General features: G+C 43.2%; 1 protein-coding gene across 1 annotated transcript in view; it reads left to right on the top strand.

Annotated features, from left to right (window-relative positions):
• Nucleotides 1-19,970, top strand: part of MAPK15 (mitogen-activated protein kinase 15) — a 263,796-nt gene that overhangs the window by 192,396 nt on the left and 51,430 nt on the right. The window lies entirely within an intron of this gene.

The following is a 19,970-nucleotide window of genomic DNA, read 5'->3' as shown; positions in this document are numbered from 1 at the left end:
ACTGACTGTACATGTGCCACAAAAGGCTATCACTGACTGTACATGTGCCACAGAAGGCAATTGCTGACTGTACATGTGCCATAGAGGGTAATCACTGACTGTACATGTGCCAGAGAGGGTAATCACTGACTGTACATGTGCCAGAGAGGGTAATCACTGACTGTACATGTGCCAGAGAGGGTAATCACTGACTGTACATGTGCCATAGAGGGTAATCACTGACTGTACATGTGCCATAGAGGGTAATCACTGACTGTACATGTGCCACAGAAGGCAATCACTGACTGTACATGTGCCACAAAAGGCTATCACTGACTGTACATGTGCCAGAGAGGATAATCACTGACTGTACATGTGCCATAGAGGGTAATCACTGACTGTACATGTGCCACAGAAGGCAATTGCTGACTGTACATGTGCCACAGAAGGCAATTGCTGACTGTACATGTGCCATAGAGGGTAATCACTGACTGTACATGTGCCAGAGAGGGTAATCACTGACTGTAGATGTGCCATAGAGGGTAATCACTGACTGTACATGTGCCAGAGAGGGTAATCACTGACTGTACATGTGCCATAGAGGGTAATCACTGACTGTACATGTGCCATAGAGGGTAATCACTGACTGTACATGTGCCACAGAAGGCAATCACTGACTGTACATGTGCCATAGAGGGTAATCACTGACTGTACATGTGCCAGAGAGGGTAATCACTGACTGTACATGTGCCATAGAGGGTAATCACTGACTGTACATGTGCCAGAGAGGGTAATCACTGACTGTACATGTGCCATAGAGGGTAATCACTGACTGTACATGTGCCACAGAAGGCAATCACTGACTGTAGATGTGCCATAGAGGGTAATCACTGACTGTACATGTGCCATAGAGGGTAATCACTGACTGTACATGTGCCAGAGAGGGTAATCACTGACTGTACATGTGCCACAGAAGGCAATCACTGACTGTACATGTGCCAGAGAGGATAATCACTGACTGTACATGTGCCACAGAAGGCAATTGCTGACTGTACATGTGCCACAGAAGGCAATTGCTGACTGTACATGTGCCATAGAGGGTAATCACTGACTGTACATGTGCCACAGAAGGCAATCACTGACTGTAGATGTGCCATAGAGGGTAATCACTGACTGTACATGTGCCAGAGAGGGTAATCACTGACTGTACATGTGCCAGAGAGGGTAATCACTGACTGTACATGTGCCAGAGAGGGTAATCACTGACTGTACATGTGCCATAGAGGGTAATCACTGACTGTACATGTGCCACAGAAGGCAATCGCTGACTGTACATGTGCCACTGAGGGCAATCGCTGACTGTACATGTGCCATAGAGGGCAATCGCTGACTGTACATGTGCCATAGAGGGCAATCGCTGACTGTACATGTGCCACTGAGGGCAATCGCTGACTGTACATGCGCCACAGAGGGGAATCGCTGACTGTACATGCGCCACTGAGGGGAATCGCTGACTGTACATGTGCCACTGAGGGCAATCGCTGACTGTACATGTGCCACTGAGGGCAATTGCTGACTGTACATGCGCCACAGAGGGGAATCACTGACTGTACATGCGCCACTGAGGGGAATCACTGACTGTACATGTGCCATAGAGGGTAATCACTGACTGTACATGTGCCACTGAGGGCAATCACTGACTGTACATGTGCCACTGAGGGCAATCACTGACTGTACATGCGCCACTGAGGGCAATCACTGACTGTACATGCGCCACTGAGGGCAATCACTGACTGTACATGCGCCACTGAGGGGAATCACTGACTGTACATGCGCCACTGAGGGCAATCACTGACTGTACATGTGCCACTGAGGGCAATCACTGACTGTACATGCGCCACTGAGGGGAATCACTGACTGTACATGCGCCACTGAGGGGAATCACTGACTGTACATGCGCCACTGAGGGCAATCACTGACTGTACATAACATCAGTCAACAGATCAGTCGATTTTTGATTAACCCTTTGGCTACTCAGAATGGCTGCAGGAACTGAGATGCCAGAATCATCGTTGTGTACGGAATTGCAGACTCAGGCTGTGCACGCCCTGAAAATGGACGCCTCTTATGGTCCTGCATGTAATTAGTCACTGCGATTGACTTCTCTAAGCTACGTTGAAGCAGTGCAGTGCAGCTTAGACACATGCACAGTGTATTGATAATCGTTTAGCTGTGTATATATCGGCTTTGAGTACATTTCAGAATCAAGCCCAAAGTCCACTGAGGAGTCCCTGGTCAGCTGACAGCCAGATCCAGGGGAAAGTAATGGAAGGGATTAAATTTAGAGTTGCCCAGTACTTATCCAGACCCAACCTCTGAGTTATACTACGTGAGGTCTCACTGATACGGGCTGTATCCATCTATACGGGCTGGCATCGGACCAACAGTGGGTCCGGTGGGTGTGTAAATTTGACAAAGCGTAACGCTAATACCAGCTGCCAGTTAGGTCCTCTACCTAAGACCACCCTGGCCGAGACCCATGATCAGAAGGAGTTGTCAGGTTTAATTGACGGTCCCTAACAGAACACTCAATCTGTTGAAATTGAGGCTTTTGCTGAACTGAGTACCCTGGTAATGCTGTTGGGGATCGCTGAAATCCCACAAAACCTATTAATCGTGGGCTGACCAAGAACAGAGCCAGAAACAGCAATAATAATAAAGGGCTCATTCCCTCATGCAGCATCTGTCAGACAGAGGTGGCACAGATGGGGGTAGACATTGAGCATGGGGCAGTGGATTAGAATGAGAGCAGGAGGATGGCTTTGGTGAAGAAGTGGGTCTTGAAACCCCGTTTAAAGTTTTTTTAGGGAGGTGGAGAGTCAAATAGTGAGAGGTAGAGAGTTCCAGAGTTGGGGAACAGCACGGGCAAAATCTTGGAGCCTGGAGTAGGAGGAAGTTGGCAGGAGAGGCTGCTATCATTTGAGGAGCGAAGAGGGCAGGCTGGAGTGTGAAGGAAGATGAGGTCAGAGATGTAAATGGGAAAGAAGTGGGTGAGGGCTTTGTAAGTGAGTGTGAGAAGTTTGAATTGGGTTTTGAGGAGGAAGGGGAGCCAGTGTAGGGCTTGTAGGAGAGGGGAGGCAGATGTAGAACGTTTGGAGAGGCAGATGAGCCACGCAGTAGTATTGATGACAGATTGGAGTGGAGAGAGGTGGGGCCAGGGAGGCCAGATAGGAGGTTACAGTAGTCCAATCTGGAGATGACCAGTGAGTGTATTGGGGTCTTAGTATCCAAGATGAGAGAGGGCCTGATCCTGGAAATATTTTTGAGGTCTAAACGGCAGGACTGTGAGAGGTACTGAAGCAGCTGAGAGGTCGAGGAGAATGAGCAGAGAGTAGTGGCAGCGTGGATGTTATTGCTGACTTTCATGAGGGCAGTTTCAGCGTAGAGGACGGAAGACAGACTAAAATGGGTCAAGCAGGGTGTGAGGGAAGAATGGCGGTAAAGCGGCTGCAGGCAATGCCCAGGAAGTTTGGAGGCAAAGGGGAGGAGAGAGTGTTAAGATCAAGGGTGTTTTGTTTTTTTTGAAGAATGAGGGAGACAAGGGTATGCTTGAATGCAGATTGGACAGTGTCTGATAAAAGGGAGAGATTGAAGAGGTGGGCAAGATGGGAAAAGGCAGAAGAAGAGAGGTAGATGGGTTGAGAAAGGCGGGGTTGGGGTGTTGAGGGTCTGGTAAAATGTGATGTCCTGACGTATAGAGTAATTTTTGGATGTGAAGTGTTTGGTAAAGTGAAGGACAGAGAGTGTGGAGGGGGGGGCAGAGAAAGGAGTTGAAAGTGGTGTAGAGATTACGGGGGCTTGAGGACTGGGAGGAGTTGAGATTCTTGAAATATAACTGTTTAGAGAGGGAGAGGGTGGTATTGTAGGTTGAGTATGAATTTGAAATGGACATAGGGCCTGATTCAGAGCCGGACGCTATTTGTGCTCGTTCGTTCTGAAAAAGGGGCTGGCTATTTAAATTGAGCGCTCGCTCTTTGCGGTCTGTTGACGCCTCTATGTCTGAGCGAGCGAACAAAATATGCGCTCACTATTTTGTAAAGACGCCCCCTGGCCGCTCGCATCATACGTCATCGCCGCTATTTATTAGATTAATCGAGTACATCGAAAGGCGTCTGAACTGCTCGCAGTGCTTGTGGTTGGATTTTCCTACCGCAATCATGCGAACAGTTCAGGCTAAGAGACAACCCAGTGACGTGGTCGATGACGCTGCTTTGTTAATTATGCACAGCCTTAAAACGCCCGTTTTGACCGTTTGGCACGCCTGCGATCAGATCTCCACTCCCCGTTTTCAAGCACCTTCCCCTGTTACCACCCACAAACGCCTCCTCCTGTCACTCAAATTAGCAGGCACTCGCTATTTTGCGAACACACGATTTCCGACCGCAATGACTGGTTGGCGCATGCGCATTACGACCCATACCCATGCGCAGATGTGCGAACATCGCTCGGAGCGAACGAGCGGCCGCTTACGAGCGGCTCTGAATCAGGCCCATAGTTTGGCTCGACTGTACATGCGCACTTTTCTAATTATCTGTTGCATTTGGAGTGCTAGGGTTGAGGTGTGGAGTACTGATAGTCAGAATAATAGAATCGAGTCAAGAGCAAAAGTGAGGGAGGCATTGTATAGGGAAGTGGCTTGTTCAGGCCAGGAGAGAGAGAAGTGAGCCAAGGAGGGAGGATAAGGATACAGGACCTCATTTAGAGTCGGTCGTAAGGTAAAAGGGGCCGGATATGCAAATGAAGCGCTCGCAATTTGCGTCGTTAAGATGGGATCGTTAGCTGGATGAGCGAGGGGAGGATGTGGCCGTAAGACTTATAACACGCCCACTTCTCGTTCGCAATACACGTCCTCTCCAGGCCTATAAGGATTAATCAAGACCATCGGGAACCATCGGAGCTGGTCGTAGCGCTTAAGGTTGACCATACCCTCTCTTAAGCACTATGATCAAGTCAGTGTATAAACCTCCCATGTCACATGTGCCATGACACTACTTAGTTAATTATGCACTCCCATAAACGCTGTTCGCATAGTCAGGCACGCCTGCGTTCGGATCTCCACTCCCCCGTTCACAAGCACCTTCCCCTGTTACCACCCACAAACGCCTCATCCTGTCACTCAAACTAATGACCTGGCTGTGTTCAAGGAGAGAGAAATTTCTGATCGTAATAGCTAGTTTGCGCACGTGCATTGTGAATTTTACGCATGCGCAGTTTTGCGAACGTCGGTGGGATACGACCGAGCGGCCGCAATGACCGACTCTGAATGAGGTCCACATTATCTATAGCCTCAATGTTACTCTTAGTGATGGTAAAATTGGGAGGCGGAGGTGGAAAGCAGTGAGGGATAAGTTGAAAGAGAGAATGTGAATGTCAGAGAGGAGGAATTGGTGTAATCAGAAATATCACAATGGTGAGTGAAGACCAGATGAGAGGGTGAGGAGGACCATAGGGAGAGACCAATTCATTGGGTATTGAAAACACCCAAGATGAGGGAGGAAAGATCTGTATAGAGCACAGCTTTTCAAACTCTGGGCCTGATTCAGACCCGCTCGCAAGCGTTGTGTGCTCGCAAGTGGGTCGATGGTGGCCCAGTTCGCATGCGCACGATGGAGCCGGCTCCGTCGTGCACGAGACCCGGATATCGACGGACAATCCGTCGCTTCGGGTCTCGTACCAAAGGGCGTGTGCTGTCGATGTTGAGTGACAGCACGCCCCCTTTGGTGTGCGGGCCGGGGGAGTGGCTGCCCAGACGGAGGCGTTCCCATGGGAACACCTACCATCTGGGGCCGGCCCCACTGGCATCACCAGTGATGTCAGTGGGAGTACTTTCGGCTCTGTTAGAGCCGAAAGCACTCTGGGGCTTGAGGCAATGAGACCTTACCACAAGGGTCTCGTCGCAAGCCTGCTGGTTGCGATGGTCTTGACCATCGCAACCATCTTCCTGGCCGCTCGCTATAGCTGTGGGTGGTCACCCAAAGCTATGCGTGCGGCCGGGAGGCCGCTCTGAAAAACAAGAAGGACGGCCCTGATTCAGAGCGAGCGCTCTGTCAGAGCGTCCGACTCTGAATCAGGGCCTCAGTCCTCAGGACCCCAAACAGTGCATGTTTTCCATGTCTCCTCACAGAATCACAAGTGTTATAATTAGCGCCACCTGTGGATCTTTTAAATTATGTCAGTGGGTAATGAGTACACCTGTGCACCTGTTGGGTGACCTGCAAAATGTGAACTGTGTGGGGTCCTGAGGACCGAGTTTGAGAACCACTGGTATAGAGTAAGTGAAGGTGCCAGGAAGCAAAGTTGTCAAGAAATTAGGAGAGTGCTAGTGGGATGATAAATGACAGCTACTCGAAGGTGAATAGCTTGGAAGAGGCATCTAGCATGAACCTCAAGTTAAGAGAATGAAAGAGACATTTCTTTTGGAATGAGTTGGTAGGAGTAACCAGAGGATAGAAGGACCCCAACACCACCACCATGGCGATTCCCGGCCCGGTGGTGTGAGAGAGAGAGCTGTGGAAGAAGTGTCAGAGGGTTTCAGTAATGGTTAGGAGTTTCAGGGAGTTGGAAATGAAAAGGTCATGTGTGTGGACTAGTTTTGTTACAGAAAGATCCGGCATTCCAGAGAGCACAGAAGATGGACAGAGTTAGTGGGAGAGATTATTAGGGTTGCTGTAGTGTTGAGGTAAGATTAATTTGGAGGAATCGGTATGTAATGCCGCTGGACTAAACACCGACTCTGGAAGCTCGAACCGTCGGGATCCCAACTGGGGCTCGTAAGTACCCTAACCCTCCGCTCTCCCCCTAACCCTCCCTTAGTCGTGCCTAACTCTAACCTCCCCCCCACTCCCCCACCCGGTGATGCCTAAACCTAACCCCCCCGAACCCTAAACCTAACCCTCTGGGGTTTTGCCTAACCCTATTCTCCCCCTGGTGGTGCCTAATTCCTCTCAGTGCACCCTAAACCTAACACTCCCGGGGTGGTGCCTAACTCTAACCTCCCTCCCCGGTGATTCCTAAACCTAACCCCCCTCCCCACACCATAAACCTAACCCTCCCGGGGTGGTGCCTAAGCGCTAACACTGCCAGGCTTACCTACGTTTGGGAAGCCGTTTGTCTAGATTCCGGCATCGGGATCTAGATGGGCGTCAGGATTTGGATGCAGGGATTTAGTCAGCCGGCTTCCCAGCCGTTGGCATTTTGACCGCATCCCAATTTGGAGGATAGAGATGAAAAGAGTGTAGTGCAGGTGCGGGCACCTGAGCTAGGAAGGGACGCTGCAGATGGTGGGCAGGGAAGGAGGTTACTGTGATGTTGATGGAGGCGAGGATGGGTAACAGGGAGCAGAACTTAGTGGTAAGGTAGTAGAACCATGATGGGGGATAAATGAATGAAAACGGGGGAGGGAAGCAGAGGGGGTGGAAGGGGGCAGGATGAGGTGGTGGTGGAGACTAGGTGGGAACAGGGGGTAGAATAAACGATTAGGGAGACACAGAGGTCCTGATTCAGACTATGCGCTCGCAAGCAGGTCCATGGTGGCCAAGTGCGCATGCGCACGACGGGGCCAGCTCCGTCGTGCGCATGCACGAGACCCGAATAGCGACGGGCAATCCATCGCTCCGGGTCTCGCACCAAAGGGTATGTGCTGTCGATGTTGAGTGACAGCACGCCCCCTTTGGTGTGCTGGCCGGGGGAGTGGCTGCCCAGATGGAGGCGTTCCCATGGGAACGCCTACCGTCTGGGGCCGGCCCCACTGGTATCACCAGGGATGTCAGTGGGAGTGCTTTCGGCTCTGTTAGAGCCGAAATCTCTCTGGGGCTTGCGGCAAAGAGACCCTACCACAAGGGTCTCGTCGCAAGCCTGATGGTTGCGATGGTCTTGACCATCGCGACCATCTTCCTGCCCGCTCGCTATAGCTGTGGGTGGTCACCCACAGCTATACGAGCGGCCAAGGGGCCGCTCTGAAAAACCAGAGGGCCGGCCCTGATTCCGAGCGAATAATGCCCAGAGTGTGGGGGTGTAGAATAGATGGTCATGTTGTGGAAGAGGTAAATAGGGGAGGAATGCAGAGTGTATGAGAATGAGGGAGCAGAAATGCAGGTGAGAGCTCAGGGTCGGCACAATGACAATAGTTTATTATTGAAATAATAATTGTGGAGGTTTTAGAGTTGCAGAAAAGAAATATTAAAGTAGACAATGTTAGAAGTAGGCAAACAAGCAATGATAATTCAGGCTGACATTGGTACTATACACAGTCAGATACAAGCAATGATAACTCAGGCTGACATTGGTACTATACACAGTCAGATACAAGCAATGATAATTCAGGCTGACATTGGTACTATACACAGTCAGATACAAGCAATGATAATTCAGGCTGACATTGGTACTATACGCAGTCAGATACAAGTAATGATAACTCAGGCTGACATTGGTACTATACACAGTCAGATACAAGTAATGATAACTCAGGCTGACATTGGTACTATACACAGTCAGATACAAGCAATGATAACTCAGGCTGACATTGGTACAGATACACAGTCAGATACAAGCAATGATAACTCAGGCTGACATTGGTACTATACACAGTCAGATACAAGCAATGATAATTCAGGCTGACATTGGTACTATACACAGTCAGATACAAGCAATGATAATTCAGGCTGACATTGGTACTATACGCAGTCAGATACAAGTAATGATAACTCAGGCTGACATTGGTACTATACGCAGTCAGATACAAGTAATGATAACTCAGGCTGACATTGGTACTATACACAGTCAGATACAAGCAATGATAACTCAGGCTGACATTGGTACAGATACACAGTCAGATACAAGCAATGATAACTCAGGCTGACATTGGTACTATACACAGTCAGATACAAGCAATGATAATTCAGGCTGACATTGGTACTATACACAGTCTGATACAAGCAATGATAATTCAGGCTGACATTGGTACTATACACAGTCAGATACAAGCAATGATAACTCAGGCTGACATTGGTACTATACACAGTCAGATACAAGCAATGATAATTCAGGCTGACATTGGTACTATACACAGTCAGATACAAGTAATGATAACTCAGGCTGACATTGGTACAGATACGTAGTCAGATACAAGCAATGATAACTCAGGCTGACATTGGTACTATACACAGTCAGATACAAGCAATGATAATTCAGGCTGACATTGGTACTATACACAGTCAGATACAAGCAATGATAATTCAGGCTGACATTGGTACTATACGCAGTCAGATACAAGTAATGATAACTCAGGCTGACATTGGTACTATACACAGTCAGATACAAGTAATGATAACTCAGGCTGACATTGGTACTATACACAGTCAGATACAAGCAATGATAACTCAGGCTGACATTGGTACAGATACACAGTCAGATACAAGCAATGATAACTCAGGCTGACATTGGTACTATACACAGACAGATACAAGCAATGATAACTCAGGCTGACATTGGTACTATACACAGTCAGATACAAGCAATGATAATTCAGGCTGACATTGGTACTATACACAGTCAGATACAAGCAATGATAACTCAGGCTGACATTGGTACTATACACAGTCAGATACAAGCAATGATAACTCAGGCTGACATTGGTACTATACACAGTCAGATACAAGCAATGATAATTCAGGCTGACATTGGTACTATACACAGTCAGATACAAGTAATGATAACTCAGGCTGACATTGGTACAGATACGTAGTCAGATACAAGCAATGATAATTCAGGCTGACATTGGTACTATACGCAGTCAGATACAAGCAATGATAACTCAGGCTGACATTGGTACAGATACACAGTCAGATACAAGCAATGATAACTCAGGCTGACATTGGTACTATACACAGTCAGATACAAGCAATGATAACTCAGGCTGACATTGGTACTATACGCAGTCAGATACAAGCAATGATAACTCAGGCTGACATTGGTACAGATACACAGTCAGATACAAGCAATGATAACTCAGGCTGACATTGGTACTATACACAGTCAGATACAAGCAATGATAACTCAGGCTGACATTGGTACTATACACAGTCAGATACAAGCAATGATAATTCAGGCTGACATTGGTACTATACACAGTCAGATACAAGCAATGATAACTCAGGCTGACATTGCTCCTATACACAGTCAGATACAAGCAATGATAATTCAGGCTGACATTGGTACTATACACAGTCAGATACAAGCAATGATAATTCAGGCTGACATTGGTACAGATACACAGTCAGATACAAGCAATGATAACTCAGGCTGACATTGGTACTATACACAGTCAGATACAAGCAATGATAATTCAGGCTGACATTGGTACTATACACAGTCAGATACAAGCAATGATAATTCAGGCTGACATTGGTACTATACACAGTCAGATACAAGCAATGATAATTCAGGCTGACATTGGTACTATACACAGTCAGATACAAGCAATGATAACTCAGGCTGACATTGGTACTATACACAGTCAGATACAAGCAATGATAATTCAGGCTGACATTGGTACTATACACAGTCAGATACAAGCAATGATAATTCAGGCTGACATTGGTACTATACGCAGTCAGATACAAGTAATGATAACTCAGGCTGACATTGGTACTATACACAGTCAGATACAAGTAATGATAACTCAGGCTGACATTGGTACAGATACGTAGTCAGATACAAGCAATGATAATTCAGGCTGACATTGGTACTATACACAGTCAGATACAAGCAATGATAATTCAGGCTGACATTGGTACTATACACAGTCAGATACAAGCAATGATAATTCAGGCTGACATTGGTACTATACACAGTCAGATACAAGTAATGATAACTCAGGCTGACATTGGTACAGATACGTAGTCAGATACAAGCAATGATAATTCAGGCTGACATTGGTACTATACGCAGTCAGATACAAGCAATGATAACTCAGGCTGACATTGGTACAGATACACAGTCAGATACAAGCAATGATAACTCAGGCTGACATTGGTACTATACGCAGTCAGATACAAGCAATGATAACTCAGGCTGACATTGGTACTATACACAGTCAGATACAAGCAATGATAACTCAGGCTGACATTGGTACTATACACAGTCAGATACAAGCAATGATAACTCAGGCTGACATTGGTACTATACACAGTCAGATACAAGCAATGATAATTCAGGCTGACATTGGTACTATACACAGTCAGATACAAGCAATGATAACTCAGGCTGACATTGCTCCTATACACAGTCAGATACAAGCAATGATAATTCAGGCTGACATTGGTACTATACACAGTCAGATACAAGCAATGATAATTCAGGCTGACATTGGTACTATACGCAGTCAGATACAAGCAATGATAATTCAGGCTGACATTGGTACTATACACAGTCAGATACAAGCAATGATAACTCAGGCTGACATTGGTACTATACGCAGTCAGATACAAGCAATGATAACTCAGGCTGACATTGGTACTATACGCAGTCAGATACAAGCAATGATAACTCAGGCTGACATTGGTACAGATACACAGTCAGATACAAGCAATGATAACTCAGGCTGACATTGGTACTATACACAGTCAGATACAAGCAATGATAACTCAGGCTGACATTGGTACTATACACAGTCAGATACAAGCAATGATAACTCAGGCTGACATTGGTACTATACGCAGTCAGATACAAGCAATGATAACTCAGGCTGACATTGGTACTATACGCAGTCAGATACAAGCAATGATTATTCAGGCTGACATTGGTACTATACGCAGTCAGATACAAGCAATGATAACTCAGGCTGACATTGGTACTATACGCAGTCAGATACAAGCAATGATAACTCAGGCTGACATTGGTACAGATACACAGTCAGATACAAGCAATGATAACTCAGGCTGACATTGGTACTATACACAGTCAGATACAAGCAATGATAACTCAGGCTGACATTGGTACTATACACAGTCAGATACAAGCAATGATAACTCAGGCTGACATTGGTACTATACACAGTCAGATACAAGCAATGATAACTCAGGCTGACATTGGTACTATACACAGACAGATACAAGCAATGATAACTCAGGCTGACATTGGTACTATACACAGTCAGATACAAGCAATGTGGAATGTGCAGGTGTTTTTATAGAAGAATCAGCAAACTCACAATTGTTGGATGAAAGTTGTCATTCTGTATCGGAGATGGCCGTAGAATAGTTTCCTTGTGTTTTCCGTCAGTGTAACGCTGACATTATGCTACTAATCTTATGGCATCCTGAGAGTAGTCACTGGTGTTTTATATTCTTATCTTGTTACAGTTCCTCCATGGCAGCCTTACTCCCATTCTGGAGAAAAACAAAAAGAACTGGGAGCGCTAAATGTCACATAAATATTTAATGTACAATATAAGCATAAACAGTAATGAACAATAAGTAAAAAAACGTACTGTGGCCACAGAATCTACATAGATATGCATGCACAAAATGAAAATAAATGGTAAAAATTTAGTATAGAGTAACAAATGCTTGTTAGAGCTCAGTCCAGATTAGTAAATAGGACTCCACATAGGCTTCTAAAATGTTCCGTCTGTGGACAACAGTAACACAAATAACAGTGTCCAAAATATGTAATATAAATTGAGACTTAGTAGCAGAAATATAAACAGGGCAATATGCCTGGGAGTGTCTGCCCGGAACCGCCAGTCCGCATTAGAACACCAGCTTCATGTTAAAGAAAATAAATACCATGTAGTTGATAGATCAGAATGGATCTCCGGAGAGGCCTCTCCTATGTCCTACGGCAGAAAGACCCTGGGCGTCTGCCGTAATCCTTAACACATGGAACAGAAACTCGTGGTGTAACGTGAATGAGCCGTCAGCCGCTGGCACGATCCTCGTCTGAGTGGGAAAAATGTAAGCACGTCGTGCAGTGTTTTGCAGAGATCAGTGGAAGACTCATAAGATAGATTCAGCGGAGGATGCAATAAGAGTCCTGGGTGGACCGATGTGCGGGGGTATTGAAACCTAACGCGTTTCTCAGCCAAACGATCACCGGCTGTTTCCTCAGAGGTAAACCCCCTCTCTCTTGACCAGGACTTTAAATAGGGGATGTTAATTGGATAATACCAAACAATTAAAACCCGCTTGGTGCACATATTGGACAGTTGAAAAATCACTTAGAAGAATATATGTATGTGTGCATATAGTCGTCATCTGGACTTGGCTAAACTAGATCAATTAAAAGACAATATGAATAGGTTTATAAAGACATATTGTATAAATGTATAGTGTCTAACATTACTAATCTTACATGAATAAAAAATTAATATATAAATAAATAAATACCATTACAAATAGGTTGATATAATATCTCAATCAGTAAATAATTCACAATAAAAAAGTAATCTGATACAGCGGGAACAGGAAACAATATTCCTAATAGTATCCATAACTCAACATACAAAAAAAATAAAATATATATATATATATATATATATATATATATAATATATATGTACACATACATATAAAAATATAAATACATATGACAGTACCACAGATAGACCAGAAAAAAGTATCCATCAAAATACAGTACAGTTGGATGTTATCATAATCGAAAACAAAAATCTAGTGCAATGATTAGGGCATCTGAAACGTGAGCATTATAAAGATGAATACTCAGTATTGTAATATGTATTTGACTGTAAGATGAAAAATTAAACATTTTGTTCTTATATTAGTGGGTCTCTAAAAAAAGGCATCTGGAATAGCACCTATCTATGGCCAAGGGTTAATAATCAAACATCTGAAAATATACGAAGAAAGGGGTAAGTAAAAATAAATCTGGATGTAGTGAGATACTGGCAGACAATTGAACCTAAGTGCAGAAACTAGAAAGAACCGAGTATAAAGAAATAAAAATGATTAAGAAATAAAATGAATGAAAAACAGAGAGAAGGACAGAGGACCGAGTAACACCCTTTCTGAGATAAATTTAGACTCAGAACTGGAGGGACACGTCACTCCGACCTGCTCCCTAGGACAAAATAATATGGGGAGAAGACAACTTAAAAGGAACTAGAAGAGGGGTGCAGGTGTCTTCCCTCTCAAAAACTGAGATGTATTTAGACTCGGAGTGGAGAGGGAAGGCAACAAACAAAGGGAAAAAAGAAGAATGATAAGGACAACTGATAGCGTAAAACATACAGTCCCTAGGGACCTAATGCTACTCGCCAGGGTTAGACATTATTGAGCTCTATATTATTCCTTGAGACCACGAGGAGATAGGGTATCTAATTGGAAAATCCAAAATGCTTTTCTTCTGCAAAGAAGATTAAATCTATCTCCTCTCTGTGTGGTTTTAATATGCTCAATAGCTGTAACTGTAAATCCTTTCATGTCTTTAGTAAGACAATTACTAGTGTGTCTGGCTTAATGGGCTGCATCTACCTTTTATTATTTAATATCCATATTTTTTTTATTTTTTAACGTCATTATTCAGTATATCTGAACGCCTAGAAAGAAGGAAGAAACTTGTGGTTGAAGGATCTTCCACGAGTTTGATTTTAGAAGATACATCCAAAGAGATGTTTCAGCTATTTAACAATTTAGAGGATCTTCTTTTGACTGAACCTAGACACTGGTGGGATCAGGTTACATTACAAAAATATTTAGACAATAACCTTATCCCGAGGGGTCTTAGAATATTTAAGTCATGTTCCTTTAAAGATGATCCATCCTTCACGGAAGAGTGGAACTCCACACTTGATAATTGTTCTAAAAACCTTATCAGACTGTTAATCAAATATAGGGAACATAAGGTGTCTACTATACAGGAAGAGATGGTGAAAGTACAAACCACTTTAGTAACGTTCACCAAACATTCAAACTTTGTCAATAGAGATATTAAGTTGAATAAGAATATTGAGGATTTTGAAAAAACACTAATCCAGAACAAAGATTACAAATTTCATAGAGACGAAGTTGACTATGCCAATGATCAAGTACGTTCATTTAACAGGAAAAATAGGGTTACATCACATCAACATGATACATTTCAAAGAACCAATCAACAATATAGATTGAATAGGACCTTCCTTCCGATTTATCACACAGACAGACCCAGAGTGGATCAAAGGAGACCATTCCATAAACAGACACGTGTTAGAAATCCTAGGTCTGCTTACACCACATCCAGACCCCATTCCCAGTCCGACACACAGGACATAAGAAACCATTTCATACATTCTGATAGATTTGATCCCGTGGGTCACAGTGACACGACACCCATTAGATCTCCACAGAGATCTATAACAATGCATCATGGATCACATGCACATCGTAGGTCTCCAAATACCATGACACATTTTTTAGGAAGAAGGGATCTGTCTCCCCAAGATCCCGCGCCCATGCCCACAAGAGGGAGTGCAACAACAACACATCCCACTATCAAAAGAAGAAGAGACAAGGGTGTGGAGGTAGAAGAGGAGGAAAGAACAAGAATAGAGCAAAATGTGAGATGGAGATAACCTCCAATAATATCTTCAATCTTTCTAATAAACAACTTACTCCAGCTGTAACTACTCTTCTATCCAAAGGGTTGAAATTTGCCCCAGAAAAGAGTCTAATTTGTTTACCCTGTTTGTTGACCTCAACAAATTCACTCGGACACTAAGTCGCAAAAGATTTTTTTGTATGAAATCACTCCAACACAAAAATATAGAAGGAACTCCTATTGTTTTGGATGCTAATGATCTAGGAGCCCTAGCAACTTTAGAGTCCCTTGCTGATGAAAGCAGTGAGATTCATATCCCCAATACAGTCAAAGTCTTTGACACATGCAACTCTCCTAGACAGTTTCAAAAACCCTCAGATTTTTATCTTCTCCAACATAGAGGTCCATTTATAGAAAGTTTTTACACCACAACTATGAATGATTTTCGGACACTTTGTGAGAAGAATAGACACCATTCATACAAAGATAATCTTTCTAAACTAGAACTCAAGGCTCTCACTGCCCTTGTACAAGATAAGAGTGTCATCATTAAACAAGCCGACAAGGGCGACGGCCTTGTTATTCAAAATATTGAGGATTACATGTTGGAGGCTGGCAGACAACTGGATAATATAAAATTCTATTTGAGACTTTCATCTGATCCCACTTTAACATTTAAAGATGACCTCAAATCTCTTCTAGATGAAGCACTTTTTCTTAAAACCATTAATAAAGACACTTTCACTTTTCTTAGTATAGAACATCCTCTATTCCCCATATATTATCATTTGCCCAAAGTTCATAAAACTTTAATTTCTCCCCCAGGACGCCCCATTATCTCTGGGGTAAGGTCTCTCACATCCAATTTATCCTCTTTTGTTGATTCACACTTACAAAAATATGTATTTTCACTTCCGTCGCACATCAGAGATACTTCCCATTTTCTTTTTTCACTCGAATCTGTGATTTGGAAAGACTCCTACACTTTACTCACCTGCGATGTGGAATCCCTATATACTAACATTCCTCACAAATTAGGTTTGTTAGCCATCAATCACTATTTGGGTTTTGACACAGTTGTTGATGTACACTTACGCACGTTTTTACTTGATTCAATTAGATTAATTCTTGAACACAATTATTTTTCTTTCAATGCACACTTTTTCTTACAGCGGTGTGGGACGGCCATGGGGACCAGGTTCGCCCCAAGTTTCGGCAAGCTATACATGGGGCTCTTCGAGGAGAGACATGTTTGGACTGGCGATGTCGGGTCGGGCCTGGTCCGGTATGGCCGTTACATAGATGATATTTTTATTATATGGGATTTAGATCTAGGAGCACCTCAATTATTTATTGATCACCTCATTTCTAATGTCTTTGGTTTGAAGTTTACACACACTATCGACCCAATTAGGATCAATTTCCTGGATATTACAGTGTATGTTTCTGATGGCAAATTATACACAGCCACGTTTAAAAAGGAGGTGGATTGTCAGAATTACCTACATTTCAAGAGTAGTAATTTCAAACCTTGGAAATTGAATATACCAAAAGGGCAGTTTCTACGACTTAGGAGAACTGTTCCTCAGAATCAGTCTTTAACATTCAATGTAAAGACATGTATTCTGCATTCTTACGGAAAGGTTATCCTACATACATACTGGACAAAGGTCTCCGAGAAGCCAAGTTATGTACGAGATAATCCCTTTTGTCCAAATCTACATCACTTTCAATTAATACTCATTTGAATGCAGACATATCCTCTAGCTAATCCAGTAGCTCTGACAGAACTCTCTCCTTTATTACTCAATATAATTCTTCTGCTAGTGAAATCAAAAAGATTATTAATAAAAATTCCACTATTCTTCATCATGATCGACTCTTACCTCCATTTTACCCCAGAATAACAATGTAGTCTTTAGAAAGTATATGACACTTAAACAGAAACTAGCTCCTAGTTTCTTTACCATCAGAGACATTAAGTCTAATATAGAACCTGTAACATGTACTTCCAACTGGCTACTACAGAAACCCAAAGGATTCTTTAAATGCGGGAACATTAATTGCATCACTTGCAAACATGTAATTATTAATACCAAAAATATTTCTTCCTTTTCTACCAAAAAACAGTTTGATATCACCAGTTTTCTCAACTGTAAATCTAAATTTGTTATATATATCATTTAATGCCAATGTGGTATCCAATACGTAGGAAGAACTACACGCAATCTGAGCACCTGGTTTCTAGAACACAGACACAATATCCTGAAAGGTGTCCAGACACACTAGTAATTGTCTTACTAAAGACATGAAAGGATTTACAGTTACAGCTATTGAGCATATTAAAACCACACAGAGAGGAGATAGATTTAATCTTCTTTGCAGAAGAAAAGCATTTTGGATTTTCCAATTAGATACCCTATCTCCTCGTGGTCTCAAGGAATACTATAGAGCTCAATAATGTCTAACCCTGGCGAGTAGCATTAGGTCCCTAGGGACTGTGTTTTACGCTATCAGTTGTCCTTATCATTCTTCTTTTTTCCCTTTGTTGCCTTCCCTCTCCACTCCGAGTCTAAATACATCTCAGTTTTTGAGAGGGAAGACACCTGCACCCCTCTTCTAGTTCCTTTTAAGTTGTCTTCTCCCCATATTATTTTGTCCTAGGGAGCAGGTCGGAGTGACGTGTCCCTCCAGTTCTGAGTCTAAATTTATCTCAGAAAGGGTGTTACTCGGTCCTCTGTCCTTCTCTCTGTTTTTCGTTCTTCATTTCATTTCTTAATCATTTTTATTTCTTTATACTCGGTTCTTTCTAGTTTCTGCACTTAGGTTCAATTGTCTGCCAGTATCTCACTACATCCAGATTTATTTTTACTTACCCCTTACTTCGTATATTTTCAGATGTTTGATTATTAACCCTTGGCCATAGATAGGTGCTATTCCAGATGCCTTTTTTAGAGACCCACTAATATAAGAACATGTTTAATTTTTCATTGTACAGTCATATACATATTACTATACTGAGTATTCATCTTTATAATGCTCACGTTTCAGATGCCGCTATCATTGCACTAGATTTTTGTTTTTGACTATGATAACATCCAACTGTACTGTATTTTGATGGAGACTTTTTTTCTGGTCTATCTGTGGTACTGTCATATGTATATATGTATTTGTATTTTTATATGTATGTGTATACACATATATACATACAGTCAGGTGCATAAATATTGGGACATTGACAGAATTTTCATATTTTGGCCTCTATTCACCACCACAATGGCTTTGAAATGAAACATACAAGATGTGATTTAACTGCAGACTTTCAGATTTAATTTGAGGGTAATTACATCCAAATCGGGTGAACGGTGTAGGAATTACAACGGTTTCTATATGTGCCTCCCACTTTTTAAGGGGCCAAACGTAATGGGACTATCAACCCAAAAGCTATTTCATGGACAGGTGTGGGCTATTCCCTCTTTATTTCATTATCAATTAAGCAGGTAAAAGGTCTGGAGTTGATTCTAGGTGTGACATTTGCATTTGGAATCAGTTGCTGTCGACTCTCAATATGACATCCAAAGAGCTGTCACTATCAGTGAAGCAAGCCATCATTAGGCTGAAAAATCAAAACAAACCCATCAGAGAGATAGCAAAAACATTAGGTGTGGCCAGATTAACTGTTTGGAACATTCTTAAAAAGAACCGGAGAGCTCAGCAACACCAAAAGACCCGGAAGACCACGGAAAACAATTGTGGTGGATGACAGAAGAATTATTTCCCTGGTGAAGAAAAACCCCTTCACAACAGTTGGCCAAATCAAGAACACTCTCCAGGAGGTAGGTGTATATGTGTAAAAGTCAACAATCAAGAGAAGACTTCACAAGAGTGAATATAGAGGGTTCACCACAAGATGTACACCATTGGTGAGCCTCAAGACCAGATTAGAGTTTGCCAAACAACATCTAAAAAAGCCATTATAGTTCTGGAACAACATCCTATGGACAAATGAGACAAAGATCAACTTGTACCACAGTGATGGGAAGAGAAGAGTATGGAGAAGGAAAGGAACTGCTCATGATCCAAAACAAACCACCTAATCAGTGAAGCATGGTGGTGGTAGTATCATGGCGTGGGCATGTATGGCTGCCAATGGAACTGGTTCCCTTGTATTTATTGATGATGTGACTGCTGATAAAAGCAGCAGAACGAATTCTGAAGTGTTTCGGGCAATATTATATGCTCATATTCAGTCAAATGCTTCAGAACTCATTGGACGGCGCTTCACAGTGCAGATGGACAGTGACCCGAAGCATACTGCAAAAGCAACCAAAGACTTTTTTTAAGGCTAAAAAGTGGAATGTTATGCAATGGCCAAGTCAATCCCCTGACCTGAATCC

This window comes from Taudactylus pleione, unplaced genomic scaffold, assembly GCF_031769625.1.
Source record: "Taudactylus pleione unplaced genomic scaffold, aTauple2 ptg001108l, whole genome shotgun sequence".
Taxonomy (NCBI): Eukaryota; Metazoa; Chordata; class Amphibia; order Anura; family Myobatrachidae; genus Taudactylus; species Taudactylus pleione.
Note: the sequence above shows the minus strand (reverse complement) of the source record. Positions and strands in the feature narration are given on the sequence as shown.